The following is an 18,869-nucleotide window of genomic DNA, read 5'->3' as shown; positions in this document are numbered from 1 at the left end:
GATGACCTCTCCCACCGTCAGAGGAGACCCCTGGCGCTCGTTTCCTTCGCCAATCAGATGAGCTTATAACCGGTAACTGTCTCCTCCCGTGTTAAGTCGACATCTTGCAATGACGCTGGAGTGTCCTCTCCAGTGAAGCTACAAAGCCTGGCTGGGCAGGGTGATATGGAGGGCCAGCTGTTGCCCATGCAGCAGACCCCCCCTCTCTTCGCAGCTGAAGGATCCAAGGGGAAAGACAGAGTCAATACAGTTTGGCTTCAGGTGCGCCGCAGGAGTTGCCGGTGTTGACTACAACGTCAAACCGCCTTAGGGACTCCGGCTCCGGATTTTCTGTCGGGGTTTACTCCCTTAGCCTTTCCCCTGAGGAGGTATGCCGCAAGGCAGCGGAGGTTTGGAGTCAGAGTTTCCCTTCTCCTTAGCCTTTCCCCTGAAGAGGTATGCCGCAAGGCAGCGGAGGTTTTTTGGAATCAGAGTTTTCCTTCTCTGGTGTGCCCTGACTGGAAGATCGAAATATACAGATGGCAAAAGTGGCACAAGAAAAGAGGCTCAACATTGTATGTCATTAAGGAACTGCAAATTAAAACAAAAATGAGAAACGACTATACATCTATTAGAATGACTAAAAATCCAAAAACTGACAACAACAAATAATGGCAAGGGTATAGAACAACAGGAGCTCTAACCAATCGTTGGAGGAAATGCAAAATGATACATTCAGCCACCTTGGAAGACAACTTAGCAGTTTCTTAAAAAGCCAAACATAATTTTATCATGGGACCCAGCAATTGTACTCCAAGGAATTTACCCAGATGTGTTGAAAACTGTCTATACAAACCTGTACATGTGTTTTTATAGCAGCTTCATTCATAGTTGTCAAAAAACTGAAAGTAACCAAGAGATCCTTCAAAAGGTAAATGGATAAACAAACTGTGGTACATTCCAAGAATAGCACATTATTCAGCTATATAAAGAAATGAGTTATCAAGCCACAAAAATATGGGAAAACCTTATACCTATTGCTAAAAGAACACTAGTACTTATTGCTAAGAACCATATTCCTATTGCTAACAAAACCAATCTAAAAGACTACATAATGTGTGATTTCAACTACATGACATTTTGGAAAAGGTAAAATTATAGAGGAAGTAAAAAGGTCATTGACTGTCAAAAGTTCGAGGAAAGGAGCAGAGCGATTATTAGTTGGAACACGGTCTTTTTAAGGCAGTAAAGCTGTTCTGTATGATGCTCTAATGCTGGATATGTGATGTGCATTTTCCAAAATTCATAGAACTGTACCACACAAACAGTAAACCTTAATACAAACTAGACTTTAGTTAATAATAATGCATTAACATTGGCTCACTAATTGTAACAAATGTGCCATGCTAAGGTAAGTTGTTAATAGAGGACACAAAAGAAGGAGACAAATGGACTATATGGCAACTCTGATCTGCTAAATTTTCTATAAACTTAGAAATGCTCTAAAAAAGTAGTTGGTTAAGTAAAAAAAGCAATGTAGTATCCAACATGAATAACCAGATACACTGAAAATTTAATATATCAACTAACATAGTTTCCAATTTACAAGCAGTTCACATTTTTCAAAATGTTTTTAATTATTAGTCAAGTGAAACTTTGTATATAATTTTATATTTAAAAAATGGAACCAATTCATGATTAGCATAACAAAATATATTTAATCTATTATGCAAAAATAAAATTTTATTAGAAAAATTTTAATCATGAATAAAATACAGTAAATGCTTAAATATAAATATTTTATTTATCTTAAAATATTTTATTAAAATACATATAAAACTAAAGGCACTTGGATAATCAGTTATCAACATGTTCTTTGTGCATTTTCTTCAATCTGAGAGCAATAAGCGATAGTTTAGAATCTTGAGTCTCTTGCTGTTGCTATTGATCTAAACCAAGTTGAGAAACTTCCACTGATCCTTTGGACACAGATCTTTCTTCTCCACATTTCAGGGGAGTACTGGGGAAGAAGGTAGAAAGTGAGAGGATATACTGGTTTTCTAGCAATCACAAGCTCATCATCTCTCCAAATTCATTAAATGAGTCACCCAGTGCCACAGAGGCCAGGCCACCTAATGATGGCTCTTAGTGTAGCCAGACAAGTAATGGTCATATGTAACCTCTCCTAATTTTTAAGAAGGAAGAGCGATGATTTATTTGCATCTCATCATTCCCTGTGGTATAGGTATCATTCCTGAAAATGGTAATAATGGCAATGGTGAGAGAATAATCAAGCAAGACTTTCTCCATCACCTAGTCATACTTACTGTGTTCTCACTTGCGAATGCTCATAACTCAAAAATACCTTCCATCCCCAACTTACATAAAATTGCAAATAAGGGAAAAATCCCAAATGATTAAAATTTTAATAGCTATTTTTCCTGCATTAATTTGAATACATCCATTTTCAAACACTTTTGGACCTCAAACTTACAAAGTCATTATCTGAGTTCAATTACTATTCTATGCTTAATTGTAGTTTAGAATTTTAAATTAAACATTATGGTCTAAAAAGCCACAGAATGCAAAGAGTTAAAGACATAGCCCTGAGTTCTAAGATATTATTGAGCCAGTTTTCTTTTTTATTACATTAGGACAATATTGTGTATCCTGTTTGCATTACAGAGTTGCTTTGAGAATACCTTAAAATAATATATGCTGAAATATCTTATATGAGTAAATGCATTATTAGGAGAAACCTTTTTCTATGTTGTACTGCCTCCTTGCTAGTATTCTTTTACAAATAGAAAATATGACTAAGGAGTGTATTCTCAGTGACATGTATAACAAGTAGTGCTTTGGGTTTCTTTCAAAAGGAATTTGGAGAGCTCATTATCCATACTTCTACCAATTGCTGTTCACCATACTTAATTCTAATTTAAATTTTCAAATTAAACATTTGGTCTAATAACATTATTTAATTTAATTTTTGCTTCATGTCTCAAAAGGCAAAAAATAAAAAATAAATAGTTAAAATGTTCACTAATTATTCCTAACCTTAGAGGTAATAGCAGTACAACCTGTGATGATTAAATCCAGAATGTGTTTGTTTTCTATTTCATTGAAGAGCAGAAATTTTTTTATGAAGAACTAAATTAAGTTAAAAAGCAAAAGCATGCCATGAACCCATATTCAAATAAAACGCATTGAAGTAATTACTTGAAACAGGAAAGTATGAATTGCAGATTTAGAAAAGTAATGTAATTTGTATGCAAGTAGGTTTTCTTTTATTCATTTTCAATCAATTATACAGGATTTTGTTTTTCTCAAGGTCAGTTTTCATGGAATTAATTAGCGGGAACAAAGACTACTTTAAACCTAGGTGGCAGATATTAGGGAGCAGGACAGGACTTCCAGCAGCCTGGGACACGAGTCAGGAGGGTGAGAGGTCAGTGGGGAGCAGAATGGGGGGTTGGGGTGGAACGTCCAGCCCATGCCCATGGTCCCAGGCTTACTTGTTTCTTTCTGTGAATTTAGGAAATTTTTATGTTTTCATTGTCATTCTTCTGCTAGTTCTGAACTGTCTCCTTTCCTTTCTCAGTAAGAAAGACTCAAATGGCCATTGTAGGCTTTCAAGACAGAAGGGGGCCAGCCACAAGCCAAGAAATTGTAGGCAGCCGATAGAAGATAAAAAGGCCAAGGAAAAGATTCTCCCCTAGAAACTAGAAGGAACTCAGTCCAGCAAGCACCTTGATTTTAGCTAGTAAGAACCATTTCCGACTTGTGACCTCCAGAACAGTAAATTAATAAATTTGCACTGTTTTTAAGCAACTAAATTTGTGGTAATTTGTTAAGACCGCAGTAGAAACTAATACTCATGACTTCTCTGAAATAAACTAGGTAACTTAAAATAACAGAAACGTATTTTCTTACAGTTGTGGAGACCAGACCCGCAAAATCAGTTTTGCCACTGCCATTCTTCCTATGAAGTTTCTAGAAAAGAATCCTTTCTTGCTTGATGGTTCTAGGTGTTCTTTGGCTTGCAGCTACATCCTCCAAACTTCGCTTTAGTTTTCCCATGGTCTTTTTTCCTGTGTGCCCTTTCTCCTTTTTCTCTTTCTCTTATAAAAACATTCGTTATTGGATTTATTAGGGCCAATGCCATGCAAGATAATCTCAGCTCAAGAGCCTTACCTTGCTTATATCTGTAAAAACCCTTTTCCCTAATAAGGCCACATTCAAAAGTTCTGGGAAGACATATGTTTCGTGGCAGTCACCATTCAACCCACTATCCTAGCTTTGTGTCTCTTATTTCTATGAATTCTATTTCTATCATCAAAACAAAGAGAAAGAAGTAGTAGGAGGAGGAGCACATTTAGATGACCATTAAGATAGTTTTCAAATGTTGGTTTGCAAAAAGTATAAACTCTGACAATAACTAGTACTGGTGAGAATTTGGCAACACCAACTCTCAGAGTGTTGGTGTGACTGAAAATTCATATGGCCATGCCCTGGCTGGTATGGCTCAGTGAATTGAGCACAGGCCCATGAACCAGAGCATCACTGGTTCAATTCCCAGTCAGAGCATATGCCTGGGTTGCAGGCCAGGTCCCTATTTGGGTGCACACAAGAGACAACCACACATTGATGTTTCTCTCCTTCTCTTTCTCTCCCCCTCCCCTTCTCTCTAAAAATAAATAAAATATAAAAGAAAAAAGAAAAAGAAAATTCATACAGCCAGTTTGGAAAACGGTATGTTCTTATCTGTGAAGGTTGCAGACACACATAGTCTAAAAGCAAGCAAGTCTATCCCAGATGACTAATCAAGAGAAACTCTTGTACATAAAGCAGGAACTGTATACAAGACCATTCACATTGTTCCTCATTAGTAAAATGTGCAGAAGTAAAAATAAACAAATATAGTCATATGAGACAAACTGATGAATGTCCTAAACATATGAAATTTTTAAAAAGCATCCATACTCTATGATTGTATCAGTATAAAATTTAAAAAATAGGTGAAATTAAGTCATATTTTTATGTATCTATTTAAGGTAGTAAAATTTAAAGTCACAAAATTATTATTAAAAAATTTATACTACGGGATAACTTTAAGAAGGAATGAGATTTTTGTGACTGCAGGATGCTTGACATTGTCTTATTGTTAATTTGGGTGGTGGTGACAGGGATGTTTTATAATTATTCTTCAAAATGAATGTATATTTTCTACATTCTTTTTATGTAGGCTGCACCTTACAAAAAATTAATAATAAAGAATGAATAAAAGATAATGGAGAGGAGATCACAATCTATGCTTTGACAGCTCTTGAAGGTGATGAAGAGAGAAAAGGGTAGCAACTAGAAATGGGCACAAGGTAAGAGAATTTTAATTTTCCTTAGGTTCAGAGAATCTGGACTAAATTTATAGCTTATAATATGAAAGGAAAAAATGGAGGGGAAAATGCTCTTTTGATTTCAGTTGACTGTAAGAGTCTTATTAATTCACTTATAATCTTCTAAGAGTCAAAATGCAAAGAAATAAAGCACCAGGGTGCAGTTGTAGCCTTGGAAAGAAGGAAACAACCACCACAAAGGCATTCTCTCCCTTTCACCTTCCCGGAAATCCTGCCAGATCTTTGAAATTGGGCCCAAATTGACAGTGTGCTGAGATAAAATGAAGAATAAGGATTGAATGTATTATGGGTAGGGATTTGGGAGAACTGGGGAGACTGGGCAGTATTGGCTTTTGCTGTGAAGAAAAAGAAGAAGAAATAGAGTGAAAGAGAGAGGAAAATTCCTGCTGGAGCAATAGGGGAAAAAGCACTTATTGTAGCCATATGGAAATGCGTAAATATCAAATAAAATTTAGACCAGGCTCCTGTGCTTTCTGTTCTTGTAAAATTGAAACACATAGCAGTCATTAGGCTGTCCATAAAGTATAATGAGGTTAGGAAATTTTAATGCAATACATTAGGTAATTGAAAACAGAAGTGTCAACTTGATTTTAATTGATGGATATTGAAGAGATACTCATCTACAATGAAAGATTGTGTAAACTTGGTTTTTAAGTTGATGTACAAATTGAACCTCTGTCAAACTGGACCAGTATACTAAATTCTCTTCTGCAGAATTAAATATCACAGTTTTTGAAGTGGTTGAAAGAAGAGGCTGCAATCATGGTTTTTACCCATGAGCCTGACAGAGAATTATTTTGATCCTAAATTTTGCTCACTGAAAATATTGTTTTTTATGGAAATATATTTCCATGGTCTCTGTTCAACTATAGAGACTTTAATAAAAGAGCCAAGTAGCAAGGTGGTGATTTTCTGTTACACATTCATTTTTTTCAATAAACATTTACTGGATACTATTTGCCAAGAACTTATCAAGATGCTAATGATTCAAAAAAAAACAAGACATGGTCTTACAAGTGGGTTGGATGGTGGTGAGAGAAAGGGTGTTGATTAGAGATGAGTACATCATTTCAATACAATACGGTAAATATAATGAGAAAAATAACGATTAGGTTCTGAAGCAAAAGTTAAGAACACCTCACCTAGGTTTGAAATAGTGTGAGGTGAGTAAGGGGAATTTCAATAAGAGTAACTTGATTCTTAAAATAAGAATGAATAGTACTGGTTAGACTCTGCAACACACATAATGAAAGGGTATTCTATGGAAAAAATAAAAAAGAAAGAAAAGAAAAAAAAGAGGTATAGTAAACTGAAGCTATTGAAAAACACCACAGTGTGTTTGTAACAAAAATACATTTATTACATTTGCTGTTCAACGCTGCTGATACACAAATATTGAGAGAAGGGGGGAAAATAAATGATAAATTAGGTCATAGACTTAAGTGGGGTTTTATTTTGTAGAGGTTCACACACAAGTTTAAAGATACTGACCTCTATTCTGTAGTCAGAAAAGATGTTGTAAGCAGAGACATGACATGGTAAGAGTTGTGTGGTAGGGAGGTCATTTTGAGAACTGTGTGGCATATAGAACTAATGGCAGATATTCTAGCAGAAGAGATCAGTAGGGAGACAGAAGTGATCAAATCTTAGACAAAAGAAAAAATAATGGAGAATCATGTTTATCCCAGGAATCTCTCACTTCCAAGCAAAAGGGAACCCAACCCAAAATTCCACAAGCAAAGAGACAATGAAAAGCTCAAGTTTAAGTACAAACTGATAAGGGGTGCTAATGATGTCATCATCATACATTGAATTGGTTTCATATCTGAGCCATATTTCCCGCAACTTAGCTCTATTTCCAGGCATTTTTTTTCTCATATTGACAGTTTCAATGATAGTTCCAGTCTAACAGCCTCATAATTCCAAATCTATAGAAAGCATAAACTTCTTTTTTATATATAAATTTTATAAAAATCTTGAGATTTCCTTTGTTTATATCAGCAAAAAATAACATGCACAATACTGAACAAATCACTGTTACTGATTGTGTACAATGAAAAACAAACAAACAAACAAAAAAAGGATCAGATAGAATATGGACTTCCGGCCAAGATTTGGCATAGACAGACATGCTGCGTCTCCCTCCACAACTAAGAAGGAATACAACTACCTCAAAACTAGAGAGGACGTGGTGTGGTGGTGGCAGCAGCAGCAGTAGCAGCAGGCCGGCAGATGCACAGTTACACGTTTTAAAAAGTCAGGAGGGACACCTGGGGCGTGTTCCCAGCTCCTCACCAGACTGCGCAGCTCACTGTCCCAGCACGGAAAAATCAAGCCTCATTGCTTTTGACTGTGCAAACCAGTGGGGGTTGGGGTGGAGGCAAAAACTGCAAGTCTCTCAGCAGAGTCCGCTTGTTTAAAGGGCCCCCAGGGTCCTAGAGCATCCGCAGACCCACCCACTCTGGGAACAGCAGCCAGGGCAGCGGCTAGAGGGGCACCAGTCTGGTGCGGAAGTGGGAGAAATGTCTGGTAAAAGGACGAGTGCCGGGCAAGAGGCATTGTTTCTTCTCAGACCCCTCCCCCACATACAGCGCCACAACGTGGTGAAACAGGTCACCCATTACTGATGAATACATAAGGCTCCGCCCCTTACAATGTAGTAGGACCGACAGCTCTCCCTGGGACACGGGAGCAAACAAACAGGAGACTTCCAGCCAAGATGGAGGCCTACACTGACATGCTCCATCTCCCTCCACAACTAAGAACAAATACAACTACCTCAAAACCAGCAATAACCAGAAGTTCCAGAAAATAAATGGAAGTCCAATGTATGAAGTTACAAAGAAGTGGTGCTTGTCTGGACAGGTAGGAGGGGCAAAGTCGGGGAGGAGAGGTCAAGCTGTGCTGTTCAAGGCAGCAGCAGCGACAGAGGCAGGACAGTGGTAAGCACAGACACCCGTATTTAACGGGAGGTGAGAAGCACCTGGGGAGCACCCCCAGCTGCAGACCAGACCTGTCAGCTTGCGATTCCAAAGCCAGAGAAGGCGGACCTCCAATGCCTTGGACTGTGAGGCCCAGAGGGGCTGGGAACTGAGGAGGAGACTCCCTGTCTCTCAGCGGAGAATGAATGGCAGGATCCATCTTGGACCCCCACCCCCTGCAGAAAATGCCAAAGGGTGGTGAGACAGGTCACCTGGTTGTGATGAGTGCATGGGACTCTGCCCCCTATAGCATAGGAGGTGTGACAGTTCTGCCCAGGAAGCAAAGGTGAACACAAAACTCTCAGGATGACACAGATAATGACAGAGATCCTGGTGACATAGCTCACCAGACAGCAAATATCTAATCTAACAAAGCAGCAGATAGGAAATCTTTCTGAGGTTCAGTTCGGAGCTGTGGTTATAAAAATGCTTACTGACCTAACAGCAGATCTTAAACAAGACAGGGAAGGAATGAAGGCTAGTCCTGCTGAAATGAACACAAACACATACAAAACTAGTGGGGAGGGTAAGAAAACCAGGGATCAAATCAATAAATCAGAACATAGGGAAGGAACAAACAATCAACCAGTGCAGAAAGAGGAAAGAAAAAATGAGGAAAATGAGGAGAGGTTCAGAAACTTATCAGAGGCTATAAGCGGGACAACATCCAAATCACAGGGCTGCCAGAAGGTGAAGAAGAAGACCTAGAAATTGAAAAATTATGTGAAAAAATAATGAAGCAGAATTTTCCTAACTTGGAAAGGAAATAGACTTACAGGTCCAGGAAGCCCAGAGAGTTCCAAAGAAACCGGACCCAGGGAGAACCACAGCAAGACACATTATAATCAAATTATCAAAAATTAAGGATAAAGAGAGAATCTTAAAAACAGCAAGAGAGAAGAAGAGGATTACATACAAAAGTGTCCCAATAAGACTATCAGCTGATTTCTCAAAAGAAACTCTGCAAGCAAGAAGGGACAGGCAAGAAATATTCAAAGTAATGAAAAGCGAAACCCTACAACCATGCTTATTCTATCCAGCGAAGCTGTCATTCAGAATGGAAGGGCAGAGAAAGTGCTTCCAGGAGAAAGTAAAACTGAAGGAGTTCATCACATCCAAAGCACTGTTATATGAAGTGTTAAAGGGACTTGTTTAGGAGAAGGAGGATCAAAACTATGAACATTAAAATGAAAACTGTATCACAACAACCAAAAACAGAAGCTAGGGAATTGAAACAAAGGCAAACTAAGTATACAACAAGAGTGGGAAAAGAATTATAGGTATGGGGAACATTTTGCCAGCAGGTCAGTGGGGAGGGGGAAGGGGGGAAAGGGAGGGAGATGGTACAGGAATTAAGAAGCGTAGCAGGAGGGAGTGGAGTAGATAGGAAGATGCTGAGAAGAACTATATGCACAACCAATAGGCATGAATGAAGCAGGGGGACAACTGGAGGGAGGGGGGTCACTGGGTGGAGGGAAACAAAGGGTAAAGAAATTGGTACAACTGTAATAGCATAAACAATAAAGCATATTAAAAAATACAAAAAAAGGATCAAGGAAACTCAAGTTTTTAGCACAAGAGAAGAGATACACAGAGAATGCTCAAAAAGCTCATTTTATGTTCATGACATAGCAAAATAAAATAAACTATGAATAAATACCATATTATTTCTCTCACATGTGGACTCTGAAGAACAAACTGAATTAACAAGCAAAATAGAGACAGACACATAGAGAGCAGCCTGACAGCTAAGGGTTGGGGGAGGTTAGCGGGTGGAGAGATTGGGCAAAAAGGAAAAATTATTCATGAATGGGGACAACAGTGTGGTGATTGTAGGGGAAGAAGGGTATAAGGGAACTAAATGATAATGGGAAAAATACAATAAAAATTAACAAAATAAAGAAAATAAACTGTGACTATACATATATAATGCTAATATTTACCTCATAAAGTGCAAGAGTCATGCAGGATGTATTCATTGGATTTACAATTCCTCAATGTGAACTGACTTTAGCTAATTTTAACTGAAACAAACACCTTTTCATTTTGAGGATGGAGAACTTGTTCTTTTTTTCCTGCTGCTTTACATTCCCACAAGGATGCACTTTCACTCATGCTGAGACTGTTCTGTTATTTGTATTCAATTGTGTTAAGGAGACAAATTATGCTATTTGCCTCCCCATGAACTTCCATGACTCATCCTCACAAAATCCAATATTGTTTAAGTATTGCTGAAACATTCTCTTTCCTTTCTATATGTTCCTTTCCTTCCTACATGAAGTTTACTGGGTATAGAAAGGGAATTTAACTTGGGATCTCCATAAGAATATATAGTTTAATATCCTTGTCCTAGGACCATCCTCTTAATTTTTTTCTGTCTTATTCCACTAGCATGATACTCTCAAGATCCATCCATGTTGTCATCAATGGCAGTATTTATCCTTTCCTTATGGCTGAGTAATTAATTTGGTGTAATGACCCCTCAAATGACCTCACCTCTAAAGATCTATAAATAGTCATTTGTTTTAACTCTACCTTGGTGATTTGAACCCCTCCTTATCATTCTCCTTGTCATTTCCCATTGCCCCATCCACACTCCTTTCAGGAGCCTTTGCTACTTACAGACTTGGTATGTGAACCAACATCAGTGTCTCTTGAGAACTGTCTAAAGAAGTTTCTAGGCCCAAGATGGAGCCACTTCTTCCCCAGGGCTACCACTGAAGCGAACTGAAACTTAGATAATTTTCATGCCCCTGTAAATGCTCCTCTTGACCAGAAATGCAGTTTATCCAGTCATCCAATCCCCAAAACCAAGCCAGCTCTGTGCTCTATACTAATTTCCTTCTTCCTTCTCACCCCAAACAAGGTTGCTTGTGTGACCCCAGCCAGTCACACATTTGCCTCTCCCTTGTTCTTTATTCTTTATCCTATAAAAAAATTCCTGCCTTTTGCCCTGTTTTGCAATTCTCCTAAGGAGACAGTCTGCTTTATGAACTGTTAAATGAAGTTTGTATCACCTAATTCTCTTTTTTAATCATTTTTAACAGAACTTATTAGACATGGAGAATTGCGGGCCCCACTTAAGATCTACTAATCAGAATCTGCATTATAGCAAGTTCTGGCAGAGATTTGGGCAGACATCAACATTGGAAAAGAATTTTTCTATCCCCACTGAAAGCTACTATGCTTGAGTGCAGGGAGTAAAGAGATTTATTGACATTAACATTTTGTATTTCTAAAGTTTTTTAAATTATATTTTATTGGTTATATTGTTACAATAATTCCAATTTTTCCCCTTTGCTCCCCTCCACTCAGCACCCCTCCTCCCCCAGCAATCCCCCACCAAATCCATGTCCATGGTTCATACATACAAGCTCTCTCGCTTCACCCTTTCATATATTCTTCTTCTTTTAAAAAAATAAATAAATGATTAATTATTTTAACACTAAAAAATAACAATCCCTCCCTCTCAGATATTAAGATCCTTTATAATCTTATAAAGGACAATTGGTGAAGGTCTCAAGCTCCTCTAGCTGTTTCAAGCTGGACATGGTCATCGTCCTACCTACCCTTGGGTCCCGAAATCCCTAATAAGAGTGGGGGTGTGGAGGGAAGAGTGGCCTTCCCACATGGGGAAGGATCGTGCAGACTCCAGGTCAGTTGGCTGTCCCCGGACAATGGCATGCTTGGTTTAACAGGCTGGCATCCTTGTTGTATTCTGGGGGCAACAGATTTGGCAACAGGGTTAAAAGACATCATTCAATCTGTAACCACTAGATGAAAAAAGGAAGGGGTTAATTTTTCAATGTCCCACATTAGGGAAAAAAAAGGAGGGGCTTCTTTGTAGGAAGGTGTGCCAGGCACATCTCACCTGTCCAAAATCCTTTTGCTCATTAAACTTAGTTTGGGCTGAGGGAAATATTTTAGGTTTCCTGCCTCTCAGACCTCTGTGCTCTTTCTGTCCAAGCCATTAGGATAGAAAAGAGGAACCAGTTTTAAAGTGAAGCCCACAGACCACCCCATGCTTCACCAACCCAGCCACTTAGTTCAGCCAAACCATTCAGTCTCAGGAGGCAGCGATGCAGACAGGATTGAGGCCTATACATACAAATAATCACTCAAGGAATTAGATCATAGGCTTATGCCCTTTGAAAACAGAAAACACTTTCCATTCCTAGCTGGCATCCTGTTTCTGCTCCAGTGTGTGGCCCCTTGGCTGCAAGAGGAGTCCAGCTGGTGCAGTAACCTGTTTCGCCTGATTCGTTGTGGAAAGGTGAAAAGTTCCAAGTTTGCGTCTGACAATTCTGTGTTACTTCATCCATTCAAAGAAACATATATTGAAGCTATTCAAAATACATACTTATATCTAGGACCTGTTTGCTGCAAAGATTAATACCCCTAACAACTGTCAAAGCAATACAGGAGCTATGGCATACTGCCCTACAAGGCTGAAGATCAGATAGACTTATTCATGGGTTGGGAACCCATTGTTGGATCGAAAACTACACTACCACACCTACAAAGAAATGAGTGTAACATCAGAAGGTTGTTCTACTGAGAGTCACATCCAAGCTGGACAGTTTGTATTGGTTGAAGGGGATGATGATGAAAATCCATATGTTGCTAAACTGATTGAGCTGTTTGAAGTTGATTCTGAACCTCATTTCAAGAAACGTGCTCGAGTACAGTGGTTTATCCAATTCTGTGAAATCCCTGTCGGTAAACAGCGTTTGCTGGGTTGGAAGCCTGATGCACAGGAGATATTCTGGTATGGTGACCCTGCCTGTGACAGCAACATCAATGCCGAGACCATCATTGGCTCTGTGCGGGTGGTAGCTTTAGCTCCGGATGAAGTGTTACTGATGGATCTGAAAAATGAGAAGACACTCTTTGTGAAACTATCTTGGAATGAGAAGAACTTTAGACCACTATCCTCAGAGCTATTTGCAGAGCTGGATAAGCTACAGGAAGGCAGTCCTAGATGCCAGAAGCCCACAGAAGGCAAGACCAACAGCACAGAAAGCCCTTCCTGGACCACAGCAGAGCATGTGGTCAAAAGGATTGAATCGAAGCACTCCACCTCCAAATCTCACCAAACCCCTACCCATCCTGTTACCCCAAGGGCAAGGAAGAGGCTGGAGCTTGGTGGTTTCCCTATGACACCTAACACTGGGATTTCCCATCAGACTTCCTGGGCCTCTTTGGATTCTCCCAGAAGAACTAAGCAGAAAGTGTCCTCAGAGGTCTCTTCTCCTTTTAAGAGGTCTCAGCCTGGTGGACTTCAGACCTCATCTCCAGCTCTGAAAGCCCCAGAGAAAACTGGGGAGATCCGACGCTCTTGTGCTGAGGAGGACAAGAATGCTTCACGTGAATGTCACATGGTCCTGAGAACCCGAGTCCCAGCTTTGAAAACCACAGAGATTAGTGAGAAAATAACACTTCACCCTCTCAGTGGGGGAAGGAGGTCCTCAGCAGTGCCTTCTGTGGTTCTGAAACCAGAAAAGATAAAGAGGGAGGCAAAACAGCCAAAAACTCAGGAAAAAGCTACCTCTACTCCCCATCGGATCCGCAGAAAGAGTTCTCGCTTGACTTTGAATCGGCTTAGGCAGCAACTTCGGTTTTTAGGTAATAGTAAAAATGACAAAGAAGAGGAAGAATTTCTGCCGGCAGCAGAGATTTCAGACTCTGATAGTGGGAAGGAAGAGCCTTCGACAGCCCCCCTTCTAAGGAGAACACCCAGGGACCTACCTTCTTCCACGAAGTCGTCCTTACGGACCCCTTCCAAGACTCCAAAGAAAACTCCCAAGCCTGGAATGCCACATTCGGCCACTCCCCAGATCCGCAGCCGAAACCCAGCTGCCCAGAAGCCAACCAACGTGCTAGAGGAGGCCCGGCTAAGTCTGCATGTTTCTGCTGTACCTGACACTCTTCCCTGTCGGGAATAGGAATTCCAAGACATCTACAACTTTGTGGAAAGCAAACTCCTTGACCATACTGGAGGGTGCATGTATATCTCTGGGGTGCCTGGAACAGGGAAGACTGCCACTGTGCATGAGGTGATACACTGTTTGCAGCAGGCAGTCCAAGCAAAGGATGTTCCTCCCTTTCAGTACATTGAAGTCAATGGCATGAAGCTGACAGAGCCCCACCAAGTCTATGTGCAAATCTTGCAGAAGATGACAGGCCAGAAGGCAACAGCTAACCATGCAGTAGAACTGCTGGCAAAGCGATTTTGCACCCAAGGATCTTCTCAGGAAACCACTGTGCTGCTTGTGGATGAGCTTGACCTTCTGTGGACTCAGAAACAAGACATAATGTACAATCTCTTTGACTGGCCCACTTACAAGGAGGCCCGACTTGTGGTCCTGGCCATTGCCAACACCATAGACTTGCCAGAGCACATCATGATGAACCAGGTGTCAAGCCAACTGGGTCTCACCAGGATGTGCTTCCAGCCTTATACTTACAGGCAGCTGCAGCAGATCCTAGTGTCCCGACTCAAACATTTAAAGGCTTTTGAGAATGATGCCATCCAGTTGGTAACCAGGAAGGTAGCAGCCCTTTCTGGAGATGCATGATGCTGCCTGGACATTTGTAGGTGTGCCACAGAGATCTGTGAGTTCTCCTGCCAGAAGCCCAACTCCCCTGGCCTGGTCACTGTAGCCCACTTACTTGAAGCAGTGGAGGAGATGTTTTCGTCGTCATACATTACTGCCATCAAAAATTCGTCTGTTATGGAACAGAGCTTCCTGAGAGCCATCCTTGCGGAGTTCCGTCGATCAGGACTGGAGGAAGCAACATTTCAACAGGTGTACAGGCAGTACGTGGAACTGTGCAGGATGGAGGGACTCCCGTATCCTACCATGTCAGAGACCAGGACAGTGTGCTTTCACGTAGGTTCCTGCCGCCTCCTACTTGTGGAGCCCAGCAGGAATGACCTGCTCCTTCGTGTGCGACTCAATGTTAGCAAGGGTGATGTGCTGTATGCCCTAAAAGAAGACTGAAGAGCTTCATAAGGAAGGACTGTGAACTGCTGTTTTTAAAGAGACTGACTTTCTTTTCCTAAGCACATGGACTCATGGCAAAGTATACTGAAGAGAAATGGCTACCATGTGGTATGGAATTTTCTATTAACTAATTTGCTTTTTCTAGAGTGTTTGGGAAATTTATAGTCATTATAAACATCAGAGTATAAACCAAAGCATCTTTCCTACAATAGGCCCTCCTCTGACTTTTATTTCTGTTAGTAGTCTCACCACTTATTTAATGGTAACATACCATGTACAAAGGGGAGACCCAAAAGAAAACTGGAATTACCTTCTGGAGACTGGGCGCCTTGTAGTACAGGTTTCCCCCACTAGGTTAGTGTTCTAGGAACACATCTGTATCAGTGTACCAGCTGGTGTTTTGAGAGACTGCTTTCAGCTTCAGTGAATTTTTTTTGAATACTCTTTCAAAGTGTTTGCCCATTTTGTAAAGGGTGATTTATGAGCGCACCTGCCCACACTGTGCTGAATGTTCAGCAATATTTGACCAAAAAACATCAGGACCCCTGTGCTCCACCCTCCATATTCACCCAATCAGGCCCCAACCTACTTTTTTGTTTGTTTCCCTGGATGAAAAAACTCAAAGTTAAACATTTTGCCCATGTGGAAGAGGTGAAATAAGAAACAGGTGAAGCACTGAAAGGTATCAAAATCCACAAGTTCAAAAACTTTTGAGCAGTGGAAAAACCATCTCAATAGGTGTATTGCATCAAATGGGGAGTAGTTTGAAGGTGATGGAAGTTTAAATGTAAGAATAAATACACAATTTTTTATAAAAAAATAAAAAAACAGAAAACACATGTTAATTTATGTAACATAACCCACAAACAAGTCTCTAAATCTGTAAGACTGTCTTATTAAAAAGACATACAGTTGCAAGGCATTTGACATTCTTCTTGACTGTAAATTAAATATCTTTGACAATACCACAGACATAGTTTAACTTTCAAGTGAAAACGTATTTTAAATGAAAAGAAACTTTAAAGATGGTTAGCTGCACTACTTTATAGTCTACCACTGATCATTGTGATTTTCCTTGAATAATGATTTTTCTCCCTAAGATTACCCTCCTTGTCATTAAAGGGACTGCATTAAGTCCATTTTTAATTTATCATGTTCATTTGCATAAACACAACAAGAGCAGCAAATGATCACTTATGATCTTTAGTTCTGCTTTGCTGGAACTTACGCAAGGAACATTTAGGGTGACCTTCAGTCTGCCCTTTAGGGCACAGAAGCAGAACCACATACCTGGCATTCAGCCTTGCCTGTACACACCTATCTTTCCAAGTTCTTCTGGTTTTTCATTGTGCCTTAAGGTCCCTTCTAGCCATCTTTCAGGAAAACAACCTTCATTCCTTCCCTGGAAAGATTGCCGTGGACCGCACAACCAACCACGGTACCAGGCCTTTTATCTCGTGGGCTTTTATTACCTTTGAAAGTCATTCCCAGTTCCTCAGGGCTTTTTGGTAACAACCAGAGCCCAAGCATGTCTCCTTTAGGCATGACATTCCAGTCAAAGTCTTGGTAAAAAAAACAAAAGAACCTCTATTAACAACTGGTCTTATTGATTTATGCAAAGAAACTTATGTCATTACTTACTTGTTTAGAATGCCAAACTCTGGAGGGATCAGATAGGGAGAAAAATATACAACGTGAAGGAAAATCCTTGTCCTTCTAATATTCACTGAACTTGCATTTCCATTCTTTATATTTTCATTTTTCCCCCACTAAAAATTTTTTGTTTATTTTTCCATTACAGTTGTCCCACTTTTTTCCCCCCTCTTGCTTCCTTGCATCCTGTCCCCTCCTTCTCCAACATTTATTCCCAACTCAGTTGTCCATGTTCGTGGGTCATTTATACATGTTCTTTGACTAGACCCTTCCCCTTCTTACCCCCTTCTCTCCCTCCCACCTCCCCCATTGTTATTGTTAGTCTACTTCTTGTTTACATATCTCTGGTTCAATTTTGCTCATTTGTTTGTGTTGTTCATTAGTTTCCTGTAATAGGTGACAGCATAAGGTATTTTTCTTTTGTTGCTTGGGTAATTTCGCTAAGCATAATTTTCTCTAGTTCCATCCATGTTGTTGCAAATGGTAGAAGTTCCTTCTTTCTTTCTGCTACATAGAACTCCATTGTGTAAATGTACCACAGTTTTTTGATCCACTCATCTACAGCTGGGCACTTAGGTTGTTTCCAGCACTTGGCGAATGTAAATAGTGCTGCTATGAGCATAGGGGTGCATAGGTTCTTTTGAATTGGTGGTTCACGATTGTTTTGAATTTAATTTTAGCAATGGAATTGCTGATTCAAAAGGTAGTTCCATTTTTAGTTTTCTGAGGAAATTCCAAACTGTTTTCCATAGTGGCTGCACCAGTCTGCATTCCCAACAGCAGTGCACCAGGGTTCCCCTTTCTCCGTATCCTCGCGAACACAAGTTGTCTGTTAATTTGTTGATGATGGCAATTCTGACTGGTGTGAGGTGGTATCTCATCGTGGTTTTTATTTGCATTTCTCTGATGGCTAGTGAAGTTGATCATTCTTTCATATGTCTATGGACCCTCTGTATGTCCTCTTTGGAGAAGTGTTTCTTCAGGTCCTTTGCCCATTTTTTAATTGGGTTGTCTATCTTCTTGGTGTTGAGTCATATGAGTTCTTTATATATTTTGGAGATCAATCCCTTGTCTGAGATGTCATTGGCAAATATATTTTCCCATATGGTTGGTTTCCTTTTCATCTTGCTGATGTTTTCTTTAGCTGAGCAAAATCTTTTTAGTTTGATGTAGTCCCATTTGTTTATTCTTTCCTTTATTTCCCTTGTCTTAGGAGATATATCAGTGAAAATATTGCTACGTGGGATATCTGGATTTTTCCTGCCTATTTTTTCCTCTAGGACTTTTATGGTGTCACGGCTTACATTTAAATCTTTGATCCATTTTGAGTTTATGGTGTATGGTGTAAGTTGGTGGTCTAGTTTCATTTTTTTGCATGTCCCTGTCCAGTTCTCCCAACAACATTTGTTGAACAGGCTCTTTTCACCCCATTTGATGTTCCTTCCCCCTTTTCAAATATTAATTGACCATATAGACCTGAGTTTATTTCTGGGCTCTCTATTCTGTTCCATTGAGCTATATGTCTGTTCTTATGCCAGTACGAGACTGTTTTGATTACCATGGCCTTGTAGTATAGTTTGATATCAGGTATTGTGATTCCTCCTACTGTGTTCTTCTTCCTCAAAATTGCTGTAGCTATTTGGGCTCTTTTTTGGTTCCATATAAATCTTTGAAATATTTGTTCTAGGTCTGTGAAAAATGTCATTGGTATTTTAATAGGGATTCGGTTGAATCTATAAATTGCTTTGGGTAGTATGGACATTTTAATGATGTTGATTCTTCCCATCCATGAACATGGTATATGCTTCCATTTATTTGTATCTTCCTTAATTTCT

At 39.8% G+C, this 18,869-nt stretch overlaps 1 pseudogene; it reads left to right on the top strand.

The window, feature by feature from the left end:
* Positions 1-12,801: 12,801 nt before the first annotated feature.
* On the top strand, positions 12,802-15,378 carry LOC150022365 (origin recognition complex subunit 1 pseudogene; annotated as a pseudogene).
* The last annotated feature ends 3,491 nt before the right edge of the window (positions 15,379-18,869 follow it).

Source organism: Furipterus horrens, unplaced genomic scaffold, assembly GCF_987537825.1.
Source record: "Furipterus horrens unplaced genomic scaffold, mFurHor1.1.pri manual_scaffold_1, whole genome shotgun sequence".
Taxonomy (NCBI): Eukaryota; Metazoa; Chordata; class Mammalia; order Chiroptera; family Furipteridae; genus Furipterus; species Furipterus horrens.
The sequence above is the reverse complement of the archived record's forward strand: the minus strand, read 5'-3'. Positions and strand labels throughout refer to the sequence as shown.